Below are 22,111 nucleotides of genomic sequence, written 5' to 3' on the forward strand. Positions count from 1 at the left end.
TTTTCCTGAATACGTGGGGTAATTGATAATTTTCCCCTTGTCCCATATTTTCTCAAAATTTCTTCTTTATTGAATAAGGGTTCAAGACTTGTTGTACGTTTTGATATATCCGCAATTCTCTCATCGAATACATCAAAATAATTAGGATCGTAGGTGTCTATTTCGGTTAATATGTCTTGAATTTTGGGGTTCGGTTTATCTCCATCAAAAAATCTAGTTACTGATAAAAAATCGGCCTGTTTGGGCTCACCATCGTTGTTAGACTTGTCCAAATATTCTTAAAGGCTTTGGTTAAATCTCTTTGTTAACTCTTCTATTTCTTGATAAGTAACTTCATCAGTATTATTTGTCGTAGTTTTAGGTTGGTCTTCAAAAACGTTATCATTTGAACTTTCGCTAAGTGAAATTGGTGTAACAGAAACTTCAGAATTTGTTATGTCTGAGTCTAAATCAATATTCGTATTAAAGTTTATTTCTGTTTCAGTCAGTTCTTGCCATAATCCACTTCGTCTAGGGTCATATACTGGTATTTGAGTATCTTCTCTTTTTCTCATTTTTAATGAGCTAGAATCTTTTGATGTGTTTTTAGTGACATTTTTTAATATATTTAGTTGAGATGTAGATGATTTCTGTGGCTATGGAAACGTTGTTGTTCGGGTTCTTTGAGCAATCACACTATGATTTAATTTTGGCCGTTCTTTGTTTGTTTTTTAACCAAGCAGTCGTTCAGGACCTTGATCAACGTAGGTACATCTGGTTCTGATTTGGTCATGCTTTTTGGTTTTGTTTCTCCTTTTATTTCCTTCGAGGTTGTTGGCAATGCTTTAGGTTTGATCGTCGTTAATTTAAACTCTCTTACTATTCCTTTCCTCTGACTTTGTAATTCTGTTTTCTTCTTTTCCTCTATTTTCTTTCGACCCTTCATTGTAACTCTTAGTAATGGTAATCCATTGTTTATATTATTTTCTGCTTAAAGAAACAGTCCTACTGGGTTTCTAGATAATGCATCAAAGTTGGTGTTGAGTCTTCCTGGTTTGTATTTAAAAGTGTATTCGTAATAGGTGAATTTAAACACGGGTCTTTTCTTGTATGCATCCAATTCAATGGCTTATGATCAGCTACGAAAACGAATTTATTTTCTAATAAATACAAACGAAAGTGATGCATTGCACATAGTGCGGCTAGACATTCCTTTTTTAGTCGTGGAATAATTTATTTCAGATTTATTTAAAGTTCTTGAAAAGTAAGTGACAGGATGGTCAAACCCATTTTTTTTTTGACTCAATACTGCTGCAATTGCAAAGTCAGATGCATCTGTTGTTTACTTGAATGATTTACGAAAGTTGGGGAATTGTAAAAAAGGCTCTTGGCATAGGTGATCCTTTAGTATTTTAAAACCCTTTTCCTGCACTTCAGTCTATTCAAATTTTTCTCCCTTTTTTAATAAATCTGATAATCGTTTAGATATTTTTGAAAAATCTTTAATAAAGCGTCTATAGTATCCTGCTAGTCCTAAAAATTGTCTTATATTTTTTATAGTTTTTGGTTGGGGAAATTCTCTAACGGCTTCTATCTTTTTAGGGTCCGGTTCAATCCTTCGTTGTCTCACTACATTTCCAAGAAATATTACTTCTTTTCCTAAAAATTCAACTTTATCTGGTTGTAGTACCATATTCCCTGATCTTAACCGATCAAAAAGTAACCTTACTTTACGGTCGTGGCCTCCTAAGTCTTTTTAAAAAATAATAATATCATATAAAAACACTAGCATTTAAACATTCAATAAGCCTACCAATATAAGATCCATTAGTCATTGGAACGTGGCAGGTGCATTTTTCAGGCCTTCGGGCATTCTTCTATATTGGTAATGTCCATGGGGTGTCGTAAATGCTGTTTTATACTTATCATGTTCATCCATGGCAATTTGTTGGAATCCACTTGCCAAATCGAAAACTAAAAAATATATGGCTCCTCCAAACTGGTCCATAATATCTGCAATATCAAGCAATGGATATGTACCACCAATGGTTTTTTTATTAAGTTCTCGGAAATCAATTACTTCCCTCCATCTCGGGTTTCCATCGCTATCAAGTTTTTTAGGGACAATCCAAAGAGGTGAATTATACGGTGATGACGAAGGTTCAATTATTCCATCGTTAAGTTTCTTTGCAACGTGTTCCTCTAAGACTTTTCTATGTACTAGTGGGTGACAATATTGTTTTGTGTTATTAGAGATGTTATTTTCCATCAGGATTTTGTGTGCAACGAGGTTAGTACACGGTAAAGTATCTCCTGGTAACAAGAAGATTTCTGAGAATTCAGAAGTCAATTGATATATTTGTTCTCGTTCTTCCAAGTTTAAATGACCAGTGCGTACAAGTCCTTTTAGGTCGTTGATATTGTCTCGTTTATTTTGAACAATTGATCTCTCATGTTTGCTGCTAGTATCGGGATCAAATTCAGGTGCAATATATTCGAAAAATAGGATTTCTCTTGGATCTATTTAAATCGTAATATCATCCTTATTAGTATTTATTGCCATAATATTACATTGACCGTTCTCATTTTTTACTATTCCTTCTCCTAAATATATGTTATCGCACCCTACATCTATTGGTGGTAAGTATACTTTAGTTAAATTAGTAATAATTAAATTAATTCTTACTATTTGACGTGTTCGAGCCTTCATCGTATATTTAGTTGCTTTATTGGTATTTTATTGTTCCTCATTAGGGCAATGTTCTACACTGGGACTATTTTTATTCTGTTCAATGGCATGGGGTTGGAGTGAATCTTGGTTGACTAATTTATTATTTTCACTGTATATCCCACTTTTATCAGTTTTGTTATCAGTGGCCTTCATAAGATTTTCACCTCTTTCTGATACGATCAATCTGTCAAACGCATCTCGAAAATGAAAATCAGCTTTTATGTCTCCAAATTTTTCGTATTTAGGTATATTTGACCTTTCGGGCGGGCCTACGATGTATTCGTCATAAAATTTCTGTTGGTTAATTTTATCCTTAAGTCATTCTGTCTCTTTGCTAGTATCAAGAGTTGTAGCTAAAATGTGATTTTCTTGTTCTTGTTTTTGGAGTTTTATGGTTTTTTGGTCTTTTTTTCATCTCTTTTTAATTTCTCTATTTCCTCAAGAGTTTTTAAAAAAGGGATGGGGTTCATTACGTCATCATCTAGTACTATAACATCATGATAATATGATAATGTTGCTCGTTGTTCCTTAGAAAAGTTTCGATCCAATAAACCGCCATCTTTGATCGGAAAATCTTTAGGGATCACATGAAAAATTGTAGGTTTTTCTCGTATGGTCATATACGTTGCTCCTTTAGTATAAAACTGGGTGAGGTGTGATTCCAGTAAGGTTAACAATTTCACTAGTCTCTACTTGTGAATATCGGTGCAACTGATCCAATTTAATCAGATTTGTGGCGGCGCCATTTTCGAGCATGAGTGTTATAAAGTGATTTTTTCCTACTAGGATTGATAACCTTATGCTTGTAGGCTCGTCGTCTACGCCAAGTCCATGGCAGATACCAATGTGGACGGTTTCAATTCAGTTGCTATTTTTATAAACTGCTCTAAAACATTCTGTGTAGAGGTTGAATTCTGTCTTTGGAGGCTCACCTTCGAACGACGATTGGGTTAGTTGCCTAAGAGTTTAAATGATGTGGCAAACGATCGTCTCCTGGTTGGTATTGATTTTGAAAGTTCTGATTCTGATAGTTAGAATTAAGACTTTGTTTATTATAATTATTATTTCAGGGGTACCTATGTTAATTCTGACCTCTGCCTCGGTATCCTTGATTATTACCAGGATTAAAATTAGCATTCCTTCGAGTGTAATAATCATTAGGATTTTCATTATTATATTGTATGGAATTCTTCTGATAATAATTAGAGTTTCTCGATTGATTTGAAAATTCCAATTTCTTCCCTGATTTTGATAATTTTCACAGTAATACTGTCCATTCTTTTGTTGTTGATATTGTCTATTATAATTTTGATAATTATTATACTGCCTATCAGCGTGATTATTCTCATTGTTGATTAACTGTTCTATCTGAGTGATCTATTGTTCATTAACTTGAGCCACTTGATGTGATGAGAATGGCTGATCGGGATACCTATTCTGCTGTCGATATGAGTTGTTTAAATTATTTCTAAAGTTACTACGAGGTAGTCCTTGATATCGCGTATCTGGAATTATCCCCACTCTCATTCGGCTCTCTAATCTCAACGCGTAATTGAAAGCGTCGGCTAGAAAAGCAGGTTCTTTTGCATCTACCTGCTGGCTTATCGTAGGTGCTAGTCCTTTTATGAACATGTCTAATGCCATGTCTTTTATAGAAGTCATCATATGCGCGTTGTATGCATTACCTTTTATCTTCGATCAAGGCTTTTTCAGCACCTCTTAGCAGTAGGTTTACATAATTATAATATTCACCAACCGATTGGTCTTGTCGTCGATGCCCTTTCTGTAGCTGAGTTTGATAGTAAGTAACGGTTTTTCCTGTTGCACATCTTTTTTTTAAATGGGTTATTAATGCTTCGAGGTTTTCGAAATCTTGGCCACTTACGCTTATGCGTGCGGCACCTCGTAGATTCTGCAATACTGCTCTTTTATATAAATCTTTTTGATCATCTCTGACCCAGCTTTCTCCAATTCTAACATCTTGTATATAATCCTTTAGTGGAATATTTTTCCCATCGAATATAGGGATGGATTAAATTGCATGCTGAAATGAGAAGTTGGCATTGAAAGACTCTATCAGCGCGTCGGCTATTGTGATATTGGCATCATCGTTTCCATTGACCATTTTCTTAGTTGTATAATACCTCACGTGCGCTTTTTTTTTCTTCTCCTTTTTTTTTTTTTTCTTTTAATCTTATTTTATTAAATTTTTTTTTCTATTCTTTATGTGTGAAATACTAACAGAAAAAAATCATACAGTTATTTTGTTTTGCTTCTTTGTTTTGGAAAAACATTCTATTAAATCCTTGACATTTATCGCAGAAGACATAAGTAATAAAGGAATAATTGTACGTATTTACATATATATATACATAGATGTCTGTGTATTTATTCGTGTTTGGATGTGTATGTCTTTAATGTAAGCGTTTGCTTAACGCATGCAAGTGCAATAAGTTTGCTTTAATTTTTATAGGTATAAGATAAGTGTACTATGTGTATGCCCAAAAACTAAAGTGAGAAAGTGCGAGCACGCTTATATGATATCATCTCGTATTTAAGCAAGGGAGTATTAGGCGCAGGGATTTCTAATGTGGCATGTGTAACTATACATACAAATTGCTTCTCAAGCATTAGCTAGTGCGTGGTGTAATATTGAAGGGCTCTTTCTGTACAAGAGTATCCGACTTAACTTAACACTTTTTCCTCTTTAAGAAAGAATTAGCTCGACGATCACGGTTTAAATACCGTATTAATTATTTTTTTTATATATTCGTATGCATGTTAGTAATCTTTTGCCTTTGCGTTTATATGTTCTTGAATGCCTTTAAGAAACTCTTTTTCTGCGAAAGCAATTAACTCATTAAATTGTGTATTTAATCGAATTTTAAAATTATCGCATATCCGCTGAACTTTAATTTCTGGATTATAAAAATTATTTTTCTGAAACGTACTTACTATTTGTTTTTCGACTTTTTTGTTTTTTGATAAATTACTTTTTAATGTATCACAGTTATAGTAATTTTGTAACTGATTATTAATGAAATCTAATTTTTCTCCTAGAACGTTTTTCTCTCTTATAAGCTCCTGCATAAACAATTTCCTACCACTTCTCTTACCTTTTTTATTACTCGCAAAATTATTCGTTAGCGGTTTCATGAAATATTATTTTATAAACAATCGTGGGTAAATAAGTAAAATTATTTATTATATTAAATCTTTACTCCGTTTTTTAAGAATTCCTCTTCTACTAACACTATTATGTGCAAGTATGTCTGTGTGTATGTATTTGTTATTTTGAAAGACTGCTTTAAGTAGCAGATCTAGGGTAAAGAGTGTCCGCTATTTCAGCCGGACTAATGGGGATGAACCGCTCTGGTTAGCAGATTCAGGGAAGGAAGAGAGAGACCGCTCTGGTTAGCAGATCTTAGGTAAAAAATGTCCGCTATTTAAGCAGGACAAGAGGGATGAACCGCTCTGGTTAGCAGATTCAGGGTAGGAACAGTGTATTTGTTCTGTCTTGTAAGCATGCACTATAAGAGGTCACTATTTTCTTATTTTTCTATCGTCATTAATAACACAATATTATCTTATTTTTTACTTATTTTTTTGTTATTTTCTTTATTCACTTTATTTTTTTATTTATTCATGTATTTTTTTTTTTTCAGCTATAACGAAATACCGCATATACCATGCTGTCTGCAAAAGCACAGCATATACGCGTCTGCGCACAGTGTACTATATGGGGTATTACGCGTCATTCATTAACATGATTCATTAAATGGTGTTTGGTGTTTCTTAAGAAAAAATTGTAATAAGAGAATATATAATAAACAAAAAAACAGCTAAAGACCATAAACCACGCTCTGCTACCAATTTTGTTACATAACGTTTAATGTCATTTCAGTTTGTTTTCAGCTTCAAACCAAAAACTAAAAACTGTGGACCACAATCTTACGCTTCTTCACAGACTGCGGGACAGCAGAAAGTCCAACTATTTGTTTGTTTAAGAGAAATTAAAAGGAAGAAAGAAGCAGAAAGTTAAATATAATATCCAGATTAACTGACCTTTCTTTCCGCTAATTATTAATTCAGATGACCTGTACTTCCTCTTTCCATCGATTTATTATTATTTATTATAATGTTTATTTATTGACTATTTATTATTTTATAATAATTTAAATTCCTTTTCCAATTACTTTGATGTCACTTTATTTTATGTTACTAGTATATATATATAAAAGGAAAAAGTAAAGAAAAAAAAAAAGACGGTATGTTTTGTTAATCTTATAAAATTAGTTATTACGTCTGCACTTGATAAGTTGCAACGGGCTACTAACTAAAACGCCACGCAAAAAAGTGCACCTTGCATGAAGTTTTTGTTAAAACTTTTTCGTCTTACTTGCTATGGGGCCGGTACTTGCTGGCTTTATGTGTTTAAGCTTCATGGCTCCCTTCGATTGTCACTTGACACTTCTAAGAGCCACGAAGTACACAGTCAGCTTTGTTAGGCGACAACTCTCGTTGAGTATGACTCTGTTAAGAGTCTCAAAATTTTATCATTGGGAATGAAATATAACAGAATAAAATAGAATGAAAATAACGATTTATTAATTTACGCAAGTCGTCATCTAACACCAACGAAGCCACCGCAAGGGATTTATTGCTTCTGCGGCGAGGAATTATCGTAACGGTAATTCGCGAACTCCTTTAAATTGTCTATTAAATAGCCCCTTTTTACTCACGCAAACCGGGAAAAGAAAGCAGGCAGAGGTGAAGGGCTTGGAATGAAGAAGGCCTTGTCCTCGGAAAGGACCCAGAGATAAAAGCCTGTGGTTGCTGAGCACCCTTTAACCGCTCGACCGATAAGGTCTGGTTCATGAGGAACTTTTCCTCTGAATGCCATTTCCGTCTTTTCTCTCTAGCCTTTTCCTGCTTTTCCCTTTTCCTGTGGTGAGCGGCCGAAACCGATGCCTGTATTCAAGCATTTTCGCTTACCTCGCCCTAGGTCGGGGCCCTACGCGTCTAGTCCCTGCACTGCCCCTCACAGAGGTTTTTTTTGATTTCGCTGCTTGGTTTTGGTCGTCCGGGAGATCGTTCGTGGTCGTTGCAACAGCGGTATTGAGGAGTTGGAGTTGGTATCTGTCTTTATAGTTGCGGACCCAGAAGATGTGTGAGACGTGGACCGACGACACCTTCCACCGATCTGATCGTGATATCTTCGACGGCGTCGGCTCAGATCATGGCGCTCTCGCTCAATCAATCCTTGTGTGATCTCCTGCAAGGCCCATGTGAGCTGAGGTCGTGACCAGGGAGTAGGGAACGACATGACACTATGTAGGCAAATACATAAAATAATTAGCATTGTCATAATTTATCTACCCATTAATCACTAAGTCTTAAATTGTAGCACCAACAAAATATATCGGGTTTGACTTTAATTAATAGTCTTTCCGGTCTTTCGATTGCGCTGTCAAAGCGTAAAAGATTTGAGTCGTTTCTCCAATCCTTTGACTCTTAAACTTCGCAGTCGCTCTTGTTTGTGAGCTCGTTCCCTTCTCCTTGTACAACGTTTCACCTCTTCCTGCAGATAGGACTCGTCCGTCTGAGTAGATGCGTCTGTTTGATTTGGATTTTGGACGGTCAGGGTCCGTTGCCCTTGGTACAATTTGCGTGATAACCGTGTCTTACGTTTCCGCTGAACTTTATGCGCTTTAGCTTTCTATTTAGCCGTTGTCATCTGCGTCGATCACCTCTCATTTTGTCTTTAAAAACGGGCGTAATTGTGTCCCATGAAAGGTACCTCGTAATTTATGCATTTTGTAGTCCAATAGAGTATAGGTGCCACGATTTATCACTCGCGATATGACGTAAGGTCCCTGATAAATGGCCAAAAACTTTGCAGTGATACCAACTGCACCAAAAGAAAAGTTACAAGCCCTTGCCAGCACTTTATCCCCGACCTTATAGGCTCACAGAATATGAGTTGTATTGTGTTGCTCGGCCCTTGCAAACCCTTTTTTGCACATATTTTCGGCCACTAAAATCAACTTCTGGTAAAATCCAATTTGTGCCTATCTTTTCCAGGTATATGAAGTTTTCAAAAATGGGTAGGCAACTAATTTAAGTGGATTTCGATAGGCATCAATTCAGTCGTACTATGATATGTTTTGTTCATAATATCTCAAATGACTTTGACATGCGTGGATCATGCCGAGTGCTTATCTTGGACAAAAGCTTTAAAAAAATACCAAGTTCTTTCATAACCCTTTCTGCCGTATTACTCTGAGGGTGGCGTATAGAAGAAAATATCGTTTTAATGTCATGTTCCCCTAATCTTTTTGACTAATTTTTGGCTGTAAACTGCGTACCCTGATCACTTTGAATCGCCTTCGGTTTTCCGCAATTCGGCACGTAATGGAGTAAGATTCTATTCAAAGTGATCGCGGTCGTTGCTCGCTTAAGTGGGTATAATGCCACGAATTTTCTAAATACATCAATGGCCATGTATATGTCTGACCACGATGCAAGAAAGCCGTAAACGGACATAAATTTTTACTCAATTGCACTTGCCAAAAGGAAGTTGTGAGGTCAATACTGGTTATATATGCAACATTTTTAAAGTGCCGAAATAAATCATCAACATCTAGGGACCCTTCATGATCATTTTTCAGGCGTTTGTTAAGTTCACACGCATCAAGACATAAGCGAATGGTCCCGTTTGATTTTACCAACGGTGGCAGGGGGTTAATATATTGGCTACGTGAAGGTTCGATGATCCCTAGTTTTAGCATCCGCTCTACTTCTTCGTGAACCTTTTCACGAAACTGCATGGGCACAGGATAATTTCTTATGCAAAATGGATCGTTATTTTGCAGAATTAATGGATACTGGGAACCATGAAAACAGCTGGGTTGACTGCTAAAGATTCCACGATGCCACTAGATAAGGCTTTTCAATTTCTCCCGTTGCAACATACTGATATGATGGACTTCGTCCAGGGAAGCATTAATTTCTTGATCTAAAATTTCCGAGTTCACATAATCAACTGACGTTCTCGTATAAAAATTTGTAATTTGGGTAGAGTCATGGTCGGACAGTTGCGACAAAACGAAATGAAAATTCTCTGGAACTCCATCTGCCGTTATCTGTACAAGATCTTTACCAAAATTGATGAACAAGTATAATTTCTTTTGGAGATCTACATCTAAGATACATTACCGAACTTATTTAGGTACGATAAAAAGATTAATCCGTTTTTTTATCCACCCAAATTCAACTTCGGCACAAACTTGTCCTTTGATTTTTTCGGACCTTTCTCCGGTAAACCCGGTCGCTTCAATTTCCGGTCACCACTGGAAAGGATTCACATGTTTTCAAAATATCCTGGTGTTGTATATAAAAGTTTTCTGATAAACATGTGATTTTACTCCTGGTGTCGACTAACACTCACATTCTGAAATTCTCGATGTTTACATAAATTTCAGGACACGTTGTTGGGGCGTCAAATACTTTCTTACAGGGTTGTGAAAAATTTCGCTCGTCAAGCAATTCCTTGGCCGGAGATACGGAAAACGAATTCACTAAATATTGATGATTTTTTAAAATAAAAGGTACTGATCTGTCATCTCTGTGTATTGGCATCGAGTTAGACGGAGATATCAAGGACACAACGCCACTTAGTTTTCCGACTGTTCTGTTTCGGTATTGACATTAATTTCATGCACTTGGCCTCGCTCGCGCCAATTCTCATTTGTGTTTTGGTTGTAACTACTTTGGGGGTTCGGATTAGGCTGCTGCCTAGTTTGAAAATTTGTTCGATGGGTAGAGGCGTTATGTGACGTATCTGGATGGTTAGTGCTACCATTATTAGTGGTATTATTTCGATAACGATAATTATTAACACGAGGGAGAGGGTGGTTCTGCCACAGAAATCCGTTTCAAGCGGGGGTTAGTGAATCCCGTGGGTATAAGTTTGAATGTTGTAATGCTTCGTTTTTTAACGGTAAGTTTAGCCCCCCCAGCATGTCAAGTAAATAAAGAAGTTCAATAAATTGGTGGACCGTACGAATATCCCTTATAAACATGGCTTGTTTAACTTGGCCATCGAAGTGCTGGGAAATATCTCGAACGATTTCATATTCTGTGGGTGGCCACGATAACTGTTGCACTTTATTATATAAGCGTAATACATTTTTAATGCGGGATAGATTGTGCTCCGCCGAATAATACCCCAAGGCAAGCTCGCATTTTATGAGATTTTTCACGTCTTCACTCCAATATTTCTGATAAAAGAGAGTGCGAAATTCATTAAAGTTATTAAAGCCACCGATCTGACGCAGGTCCCTTCAAGGATTGCCCAATTACGTACTTTAAGTGTTGGGGAATGATGCCCATACCCTTGATATAATTCTGTAAATCATAAATGTATCGAGCAGGTTGGTCATATAAGGATGCAGCGAACGTTGGAAGCTCGAGCCATAAGGCACAAGCAGGCTGCCCCCCATTCTCCAGAGCAGGAGGCCGTATGCTTAAATAAAATAGGTTTTCAGTTTGTTGCGGGACTGGCCGTGTTGGTCTTTCTAAATGACGCAGTCTATTATCCTGTTTATTACGCATTTGTTCTATTCGCTTGCGTGTTTCGTGAACTGTATGTTGAACGTGCGCTAATTCCTCAAAACGACGACTCAAATCATTGATTTGTCTTTTAATATGGAGAAAGATAGTCTCTCTGTTTGTTGTATTTATAGCTGGAAGAGCGTCTACTGTAGCGGTATCGAAAAGGTTGCTCGTTCTATTGTGTTGTATGTCTTCGTAGCGGGGTAACGATAAAGGGTCGTCTTCGTCACCTTCACGTGACCTAAGTGTCCTATCCAACGCTGTTACCGTACGCTTTTGTTTAGGTTTCGGGTGTGTACCCGTGCACTTTTAAAGAGTTGTTATCGTTTCGGGTATCGTATGGACCCCGGGTGTTATGAAAGTAGCGTTAGGAGGTGACCGTTGCCTCCTCGTAGTGTACTCGCGTGTTTATTAAAATTCCGTATTACACAAAGTGACAGGGGTACGAATAATGCAGGGTATTTTTCTTATATGGGATAGGGGATACGATGGAACTAGGAGCACTATGTATTAAGTAACAAAAATACGAATGATTATAATTCAATTCCAAAATATATTCAAAGCTCTTGTCTTATAAGATAGGTACACACTTTAATCTCAACGCAAAGACTAATTTATCTAATTAATGAAAAAAGAAATAAAAACATAATAAAACATAACGCAGTTGTCAAACACTATTCAAACACAATTAATCGTTGATTTAAAATAAACTAAATAATATGCTTTTCTTGATTCACACAACTCACTTTTTAGTGTCTTAAGATTAGATATTTTTTGAATAAACTTGCTTCGTTGCACATCAACGCTAATTCTCCTATCACAATGATTTAATATTTGACTAACGAGAAAATGCCCTTTTTTATATGAGTCTCACACACTATTTACGATGAACGTGGCTCTAATATCAATAAATCATAATTTTAATTAGTTCAATGACGAACTTCAGACTTTCGTTTTTATTTTTGGGTTAATCACTATTGAACGCAAAATAATAGTTGTAACTAATAATCGAAACCCCTTACACTCTATACTCTATTGGACTTAATAATATCTCGGATATAATATAATAAAAACATAAGGAGTACAATCGTGGGCTCCTCGCAGAATCAACCGGAAATATCGGCTAGCAACACGGTAGCACGTTATATAAAAACAACAGAAGAAATGAACTTCGAAAAGAAGAAGGTAGGCTAGTTAGTCAGCAAAGAGAGATGAGTATGCCTACGAAGCCACTGCAAGGGATTTATTGCTTCTGTGACAAGGAATTATCGTAATGATCATTCACGAACTCCTTCCAATTGCCTATTAAATAGCTTCCTTTTACTCACGCAAACCGGGAAAAGAAAACAGGCAGAGGTGAGGGGCTTGGGATGAAGAAGGCCTTGTCTTCGGAAAGGACCCAGAGAAGAAAGTCTGCGGTTGCTGAGCACCCTTTAACCGCTCGACCGATTATGTCCGGTTCATGAGGAACTCTTCCTCTGATTGCCACTTCCGTCTTTTCTCTCTAGCCTCTCCCTGCTTTTCCCTTTCTCTGTGGCGAGCCACCGAAGCTGATGCCTGTATTCAGGCATTTTCGCGTTTCCTCGCCCCTGATCGGAGCTCCACGCGTCTAGTCCCTGCAAGTATGTAATTCAGCCCACTTATTGCGAATAAAATAGTAATAATTATTTTTAAATGGCTTAATAAAGTCAAAATTGTGTTTCAAAGTTTGTTTAGCTTATTTCTGATACCAGGTGCTTGAAATGCAAAAAAAAATAAAAATACCAGCGTGTAGGGTGGAAAATTGTTTAACAATGAGCACTTTTTTTTTGTTTCGACAAGCGCAAAATGTTGAGGAAAAAATAATAAATGCATTTGGCAGTACCTGTCAGGGTAAGTTATATAGAAAGAGCCATTTATCGTCTTCTGTAATGCTCACTCTTTCTCTCTATTGAACTCATACAAGTATACCCATAAACTCTTTTTTTGCTTTTGTCAATATTTTGCGCTTGTAGAAAACGATAAATTAGTTTTAAAAATGGGTAATATTTTTATCAATTTTCAAAACTTGCTCTGTGGCAAACAGGATTATTTTAAAATATTAAAGTTTCAAAATAATTCTAAGTTCTTCCAAGATCTTCCAATTCTGTTAACTCAATTCCCGTATGCTAACCCATTTTTGGTACAGAACCAATGAAGCTCGTGCATGTGCACAATTACGCACAGGTATCTGAAAAGAGACAGAGAGAAGATAGACAGAGAAAGTAATACACATGAACGTACTGTTAAACATATATATGTACCTATGTGTCGATAAGTAGCTTAGATAGAGTACTTACTCTTTGCCGTGTATTGTTGTTCTTTCTCATTCCCTTTGTTTACGTATTTATAAATAACAAGAATTTTAACATAATTTTTTATTTGCTTTTTTCTAACCTACAATATTCACTGATAATAGTGGTTTTTGTACCTAGTGGCGCATGTTACCAGAGCAAGCACCAGGCCCAAGGGACTCCTTGCGCTGGCCCTGTTTGAATGTGCACGAGGTGTGAATCAAATTTTTTCTACCCAGGACACACCTAACCCTTAAAGTAGCCTAGGTAAAAAATACATATTCGTTAAGAAACTGTTTTTTAAATATAAAAATATAATTTTTCATCATGGACAATTAAATGTTCCCCATATCAATCACATATTCTTTGAATTTTCACATCTGTCAGGGGTTCCGAGACCCACACCTGGCTTTTTTTTTTTTAAATTATTACATTTTTATAAAGTCAACTATACTAACATACGTAGCTTTGTTCAAATGACATATTGAATACGCGCTGGCAGCATCTGTGGACGAGTATGATTTGCGGTCCTACAGGGTGTGGTAAGACCATCTTCATCAAAAGATTTATAAATTTTGTCGATGAAATGTCTAGCATACGATTCAATGGATCTTTATTTTACTACGCAGAGTGCCAGGATGGTGATAAAAGAGAAAATCAAAAAAAAAGGTCAACAAATTACAATTTTCGAAGGACTACCCATATATGGAGATAATTTAAACAATTCTTAACGTAAGAAATAGCTCATCAACAATGATGGAATTCATGAATCATCAAACAATGCTTGTAGATTTGTTCACAAAAGAGAGTCATCATAAAAATGTAAGTGTAATGTCTTTTATTCAAACTGCTTTTTACAAGCCTACTTATTAACGTGATACGTTAGTCTCAACGCTTTGTATTGTGAACTGTTTTTTTTAATCTTGTGCTCCAATACAACACTTTTCAAAACAAATTTTTCACGAAGATCCTAAATTTAGACAAGAAGATTTTGAGAATGCAACAATAATGGGACCCGGTATTTAATGATCGATTGCAAGCAGGATACACTAGACAAGTTTATATATTTACAAAAATACATACACAGTCACTGTACCTGCACCTACATGGTCTATGGTAAAAAATAAAATTTCGCTTTAAATACTGGTCAACGAGTTTGCATCTTTAGTTTTGTTGGAACGACGAAAGCATCTGTATCACAACAGACAACAGGTTAACACATTCGTTTCCAAAATAGTCATGAATCCTTAAGCTCCTTGTCATCTTCAAAAATACTATTTGAAAAAAAAAATATGAACGTTTTGAGTATTTAAATATAGATCAGCGTGTTATATTATTAAAAAAAAGCCGATAAGAATTTTACTCATTGTAATTGTGAGTATGTTTAAAATGTACTATAAAATTTTTTACCTCCAAAAAAATTACGAAATTTAAAACTTAGAGTAGTTCAGAGTAGAAATAACTATGATTATTAAACGCAATAGAATTTTAACATTAAAAGAAGGAACAATTTATATCGTAAAAGATCGTAAATCAATAAAGGGAGTTAGTAAAATCTTTTCCTTTGCACAGTGGTATTACAACTGACTGTTTAAAAAACATTATTTTTGCCAGTTACCAAAAAAGGACAATTCTAAGATTCATTAAAAACAAAGCTTTCAATGGGAACAGAAGACTTAACCCCTTTCATTTTTAAAATTACTCCATTCACTTGATATTATTACATGTTGATTGGGTAAAAATTTCGAGAAAACCATCACAACCTACCGATAGAGGAAGCAGATCTATGTACGTGGCCACTTATTGTACGTTATTTTCTCGTTTCTGAGTTCGTTATATAAACGAGGAAAACAGCATGTACAAAAGGGATTACCCAAAAATTGTCTTTTTGCATTTGATCTTACACTAAATCTGTCTGCACACTTTACACGTCATTGGATTTTAATAAAAAACGGTTTTGTCCGAAAAGAAATACATTCTAAGATACTTTTAACAAAAACAATTAGTTGTGTTCTTTACTTGACATTTAACAACGTAATAAATATAGACTCAAATTGCCTGATAAATGTGGATTTTAAAGTCTAAAAGGTTTTTTTTCTTTCTTTTCAATACCTCTTTTATATAACCACTACCACCACCACTACCAGTATCACTTTGCTTTTTAAATTCACAACCATAACTTAAGCAATGCTTCAAACCTTTTTTCTGTATCCCATAGTCTTCAGTCTTTCATTAAACGACCAGTATGCTGTGCAGCATTGAGGATAGTAGATGCAGTTGCTCACCACAACAAGCCATGAAAGAAGTTAAATTCATTGTAGACATTCAAGCACTTTACAATGAAAATAGTGATTTTACACCAAAGAGCTCTGTTTCACATTAAAGTATAAAATGACCCTACAACTTAACATAATTAATGTCAGAACTTTGAGCTACATATAGTTTTCTAACATGTTATTTTCACAGACTTAAGTGGTTCGATGGTGAAGCTAAAACCAAGGATGTGTATAGTGCTCTACGTGACATGGCAAGAAGTGCTCCTTACATTTACGTTCTGAGTAATCAATAGCAAAAATTAATATTAAAAAGTAAGCTTAGCATTATGAAGCACGACTATTGATTGACATTTCATTTACGTTTAATATATCGCTGTCCTGCTAACAGACTCATCAGGATTAAAATTCTACAATTATAACAGAATACAATTTAGTGTATGTTAAAAAAAAATAATCTGATCAATTTCTATGTCTATATGAATATTTATAGATACAATAAAACAGAATACTAAATCAGGGCTAAGACGGCGTTACATGGACACCAATGGTGCCTACAACTTTGTCCACATATTGCAAGACTTTACTTTGTTTCAATGAAATAATGTTCGTAAAATTACAATTATATTATAGTCATACAAATTTTTTCTTTAAAAAGTCATACGTAAGCGAAGATAACTAAAAAAGGTTAATAAAAGTGAAGGTCAGAAGGTCAAAACACACACTGACTATGCATAATAAAGAACAGTAGACGTTGGAAGAGACACTATACCAAGGATGTAGAATAGTTATAAACATTTAGAGAGACGAAATTTCGAGGATCTAGGAAAGTTGTATGGAGATATAGATAATTAACTGTAATAAGTATGAGAAATTATAAATCTGTCAATTATAAAAATGTGTTCTTAAAAACTATTATTTTATTTTTACATTATTTTTAATTTAAAGTAGGAAATTTTCGTAAGAATTGTTAAGTTGTTACGTGTCCAATTGTCTATCAAAATTTTTATGAACTTATGTTATAAAAATCATGTCAGAAAGCTCACATTTGTACCTATTAAGCTGTGCGTCATTGATCACTGCTCTCTCGAATTCAATGCTTTGCATACAATGTACAAAGTGACAGTACAGGGCCAACTTTTTGTCCTTGTTTTTTTTTTTTAACGTTCGTCTTCTCGTAAATATTCGTACTTGTAAGTGTCTTTTACTTTAGCCAATGTAACACATTCTGCACGCACGTGCTACTTTAAAGACAATACCACTTATGTCTAACTTATTAATTGAGTCCCTTCCCAAGCTGATAATATGAGTGAAAATACCAGAACCTGTACATACTACCGGTATGTTCTATTTGGACAGGGCCTTCCAAAGAGCCATCTCTATAGGTTGAAAATACAGATCAGCAAAAAACATATTCCTGTTTAAATCAACTCGATTCAAACACCTATAGACAACTCTTGTATCGCATACCTGAATATTTCAAGCGCGAGAATCTTGGGAACCTTGTTTTTGTCTGCGAAGAAAACTGATTCTAGAATTTATACATCTATTCATAAAAGATGAAAGATAAGCAACATTATTCAGAGTCTTGTACGCTGCTGTTATATTCTTAGATCTAAACCAGGGATCAGTGAGTTTAAAGGCTTTGTTGATTATCGAGAACACAATGGTGATTTTCTGGCGTTGTAGGTTGTATAAAAAAAAGTTAAGTATCCTTCTAGAAGTAGAAGATTTTTATATAAATCTATTGTTCAAATTCAGTTTGTTATGTATGTAATATTGTCACGTAAATATTAAAAAAAAAAATTGAATTATTAACTTCGTATTTGACTGTAAGCTGTATAAGAGGAATAAAATTATTAGAAATATTTAATACATGGTTCATTTTTCAGTTTTAATGACTAATAGGCTATGATTAATACATCTCAAAAAAGCTAGACAAAATCATGGAAACGATTTAGCACTGAACTCTCCAATTATTTCATTATGATTTCCACAAACTGTGGAGAACAACTGCCTCTTAGAGGGTGCCACAAGGTTGCTTATAGAAGTCTTCATTAAAAGCGAAATAATTGGAGTTAATAAAAAAGATTAATACCATCTGGAAACTCAGTTCTGTCAATACCTTAATGGTTGTTAAAATTGTTAAGTTTTTGGAAAGTATATTTCTTACTTAATAACAAAAAAAAAAGATTCCGACAAAGTGTCAAATACTACGTCAAGTCCCCTGAAATCTCGCACTGAAAATCTTCAGGTATGACATACAAGAGTTGTCTATAGGTATTCGAATTGAGTTGGTTTGAACAGGAATATGTTACTTGCTGATCTGTTTTTCCAACCTATAGACATGGCTCTTCAGAAGGCCCTGTCCAAATAGAACATACCGGTAGTATGTACAGGTTCTGGTATTTTCACTCATATTATTAGCTTGGGAAAGGACTCAATTAATAAGTTAGACATAAGTGGTATTGTCTTTTAAGTAGCACGTGCGCACAGAATGTGTTACAGTGGCTAAAGTAAAAGACACTTACAAAAACAATTATTTACGAGAAGACGAACGTTACAAGAAAAACAAGGACAAAAAGTTGGCCCTGTACTCTCACTTCGTACATTGTATGCAGAGCATTGAATTCGAGAGAACAGTGATCCATGACGCACAGCCTAATCGGTACAAATGCGAGCTTTCTGAAATGATTTTTATAACATAAGTTTATAACAACAATAATAGATAATTAGACATGCAAAAACTTAATAGTTCTTACAAAAGTTTCTTACTGCAAATGAAAATTAACACGAAAATTAAATTATAGTCTTCAATAAAACATTTTCATTATGAAAACATGTATAGTTTCTTAGAATTAGCATATGTAATTCTTATATCCCCACACAATATTCCTACATCTTTGAAATTTTGTCTCTCTGAATGTTTATAACTATTCTACATCCTTGGAATGGTGTCTTTTCTAACGTTCACTGTTCTCCATTGTGCATATTAAGTGTGTGTTCTGAGCTTTACTTTTCTTGACGTTTTAGTGTTGTCACCACTTTAGTGTGACTTTTTAAAGGAAAATTTTTATGACTATGATACAATTGTAGTTTTGAGAGCACTGTTTAATTTAAAGCAAAGTAAAGCGTAACAATATGTGGACAAAATTATAGACACCATTGACGACTATATAATGCTATCTTAGCACCTACACGGTGTATTATTTTATTTTATTCATAAATATTTATACGAACATACAAATTAATCAAATTACTTTTCTGAAACATACACTACATTGTATTTTATGATAATTATAAAATTTTAATCCTAAAGAGGCTGTCAGCAGGACAGTGAAATATTGGAAGTGAATAAAGCATCAATTAATAGTCATGTTCCGCAATGCCAAGTTTCCTGCTTAATATTGATTATGATGACTAGCGAGCAAGTCAAAAAAAGTTTATTGCTCTATACAAAAGCAAAAATCATAAATCTTGAAGAGTACTCTTGCCCATCTTTGAAAAATCCTTTACACGATAATAATTGCTTCTGCTGTAATCATAGTGTTATGACCAGACTTGTTTAATGTATGGTCTTAACCGTTTAATTTTAGTGTCATTCGTGGGTCTCTTAAGATTCAACTTGTACGCTTTATTTGTTTTTTTCAGTTAAGTAAAAATATTGATTTAAATAGTATGGATGATTTCAATTTATGCTTAGTTTTTAATTTTACTATTCAAACAATTTGAAACAGTTATATTATTAAATATAATCCATTCAGATCACTTTAACAAGATTATAATGTTAATTATATTACTGATAAATTAAGTTATTTATTGTAAGTACATCTATTACTGATTGCTGTTACTTCTCCTTCAGAGTTCCCTAATGCTTCATGCAGTAATGTTCAGTGGTTCCTTAAGCTACACGAATGAGTCTGTGGCCAGAAAGATGTTGCGGTTTCTGCTCATACTGCTATCACCGGAACTACTTTCAGTGGGCCTTCCTCGTTGTACCTTGCATCTTAGCGTAGTCTAATACTATTGATGCTCTCGAACTGCACCCAAGTTGCCACAGCTAACACAGTATACCTTACGTGTATAAGGTACTCGTGAGTCACTAGAGTCAACAGTAGACTAAAACTGTAGAGGACAGTTGACAGACGTAAAAAGAGCCATTTTTTCTCTAGATAGTAAGTTTTTATAGTGTCAGAGCGAGTAAAAGAGGCCTTTGGTTAAATTAGGTCAACTTATGGGCGATGTTTTTGCAGACTGCGTTGACAGCAAAACAGTAGGCTTGCACGATAATGTTACATCTAAAGATTTTTTATATTAGTCAATAACAATGCAACAGTACCAATCGCATTTTTCTGACAAAGGTGATTGAGTTTTTTGGATCAGTGATGATGAAAGCTCGCAATAATACAGTGCCAAATACAAATTCAAGTGTGACAGTAAGCCTAAAAATTTTGCATTCAATACTTTTGGAAATTTTACAATTAATCTTGAGTATAATGGAATAATGTGCTTTTTACGATTCTAAAATTGGTATACATTATAAAAAACGGACAATCAATGCGTAAGTAAACTATTCATTAATACATACAATACGATCTATGCATTTGTACATATTACGTACTATTTCAATACACACATGCATTCTTACAACGAGGCTGGCTGTAATATGTCAGCATATTATAAAACATTCTCCTTAAATCTAATGCACTTACACACCCATGTAAGTGACGTATGAGCTCCACTTGTCATATGAGCTTACTGTATATACACAATACGTCTTGCATGAATTTTATGGATGAATTGCGTTTTTACTTATAATATAATTTGTCTGTATCAATTTGGTATAAAAATGGTCAAAAAAAGAAAGCTTTTAGCTGTGCCCTAGCTTAAGTTTATTAGTTATAAACCTAGATCAATAAGACACTGGATTTTACAGAAGTTATTTCCTTTCATGCCACACCAGATGATTCCTTCGATTAAAAAAAAAAAAAAAAAAAAAAAAAACTATAGAGCCAATAATAAAACTTGTGCGTTTCAATCAGTCGTCATCGTCCTCACCCTCTACTGCTTCATAATCGGCCAGTGACCTCCAGAAAATCACTAATCTTCAGAAATCTATACAAGTTGAGGACTTTACTACATCTGTGTAAGCCGCAATGAGGGAAGACAAACTCACTACAAATACATGAAGCGCTCAGACATATTCTGCATTCATTGTATTTGTATTTGCATAACTTTATGTGTTGCTATGAATCAACTTCGTCCATTCCATTCCAAACGACGGCAACCGATTTTAAAAATTGTGTCAGTTTTTGAAAGCCCCAAAAATTTCTAACTATGGACCTTCCATTGCACTCCTCCGCCATTGACCTCTCCTCCAATAGCACAGCCGACTAAATACTCATCGCAGACCCCGTTTGCCCAGGACAGACGGTGATATCAGAGGTGTCTGAAACATCTCACTTTTTCTACTTATTTTAATTGGATAAAAATTACAGCAAGAGAACTAAATTAATGACATTGCATGAGCCCCAATACACATACAGGTATATGTGGATATAAAAAAAATTTTAAAGAAAACTTACTAATAAGTCGGTTGCTTTAAAGTGAGAAGAACTGTGCTTCTACATCAACTTTTACTGACCTCAACTAACACACAAATCATTATAACAGTTACGTTTACCTTTAATTCAAAATAAAATTACTTATAATGTCTTATTTTGCAGTTGAGAGCACTTGAGTTTGTCAAAGCAGCCTTTTCTCACTGCTTGCGAGAAAGCCATAAGATGGTGCAACAACTATGTTGCTGGCTCAAACTCTAACCTTCTTGGTAACTTAGTGTAGTCTACCTAGATTATTTACGAAACAAAATGCCTAGACATTTAGAGGACGTCTTGCTCGTGACACGGCTATGCATAATGTACCAGAATGATAAAGCTCCAACTTGTTTAACTGCAAATGTCAGAATGCATCTTGATGTCACCTTTCCAGAAAAGTGGATAGGTCATGGCGATCCAGCTGTATGATTGGCACACTACCGGAACATTGGACATCATTGGATTTTTTTTCTTTAGGGTTGTATCAAAGAAAAAGTTTACAAAACATTTTCTAACGACACCGTAGACTGCAGACACAGAGTAGTCTAAGCTTTTAAAAAGGTGCTTAAAAAAAGAAATTACGTAAATGACAGTCAACGGTAC

This window comes from Copidosoma floridanum, unplaced genomic scaffold, assembly GCF_036245765.1.
Source record: "Copidosoma floridanum isolate Cflo_tuat_1 unplaced genomic scaffold, Cflo_Japanese_pri ptg000016l, whole genome shotgun sequence".
In the NCBI taxonomy this organism is placed as follows: Eukaryota; Metazoa; Arthropoda; class Insecta; order Hymenoptera; family Encyrtidae; genus Copidosoma; species Copidosoma floridanum.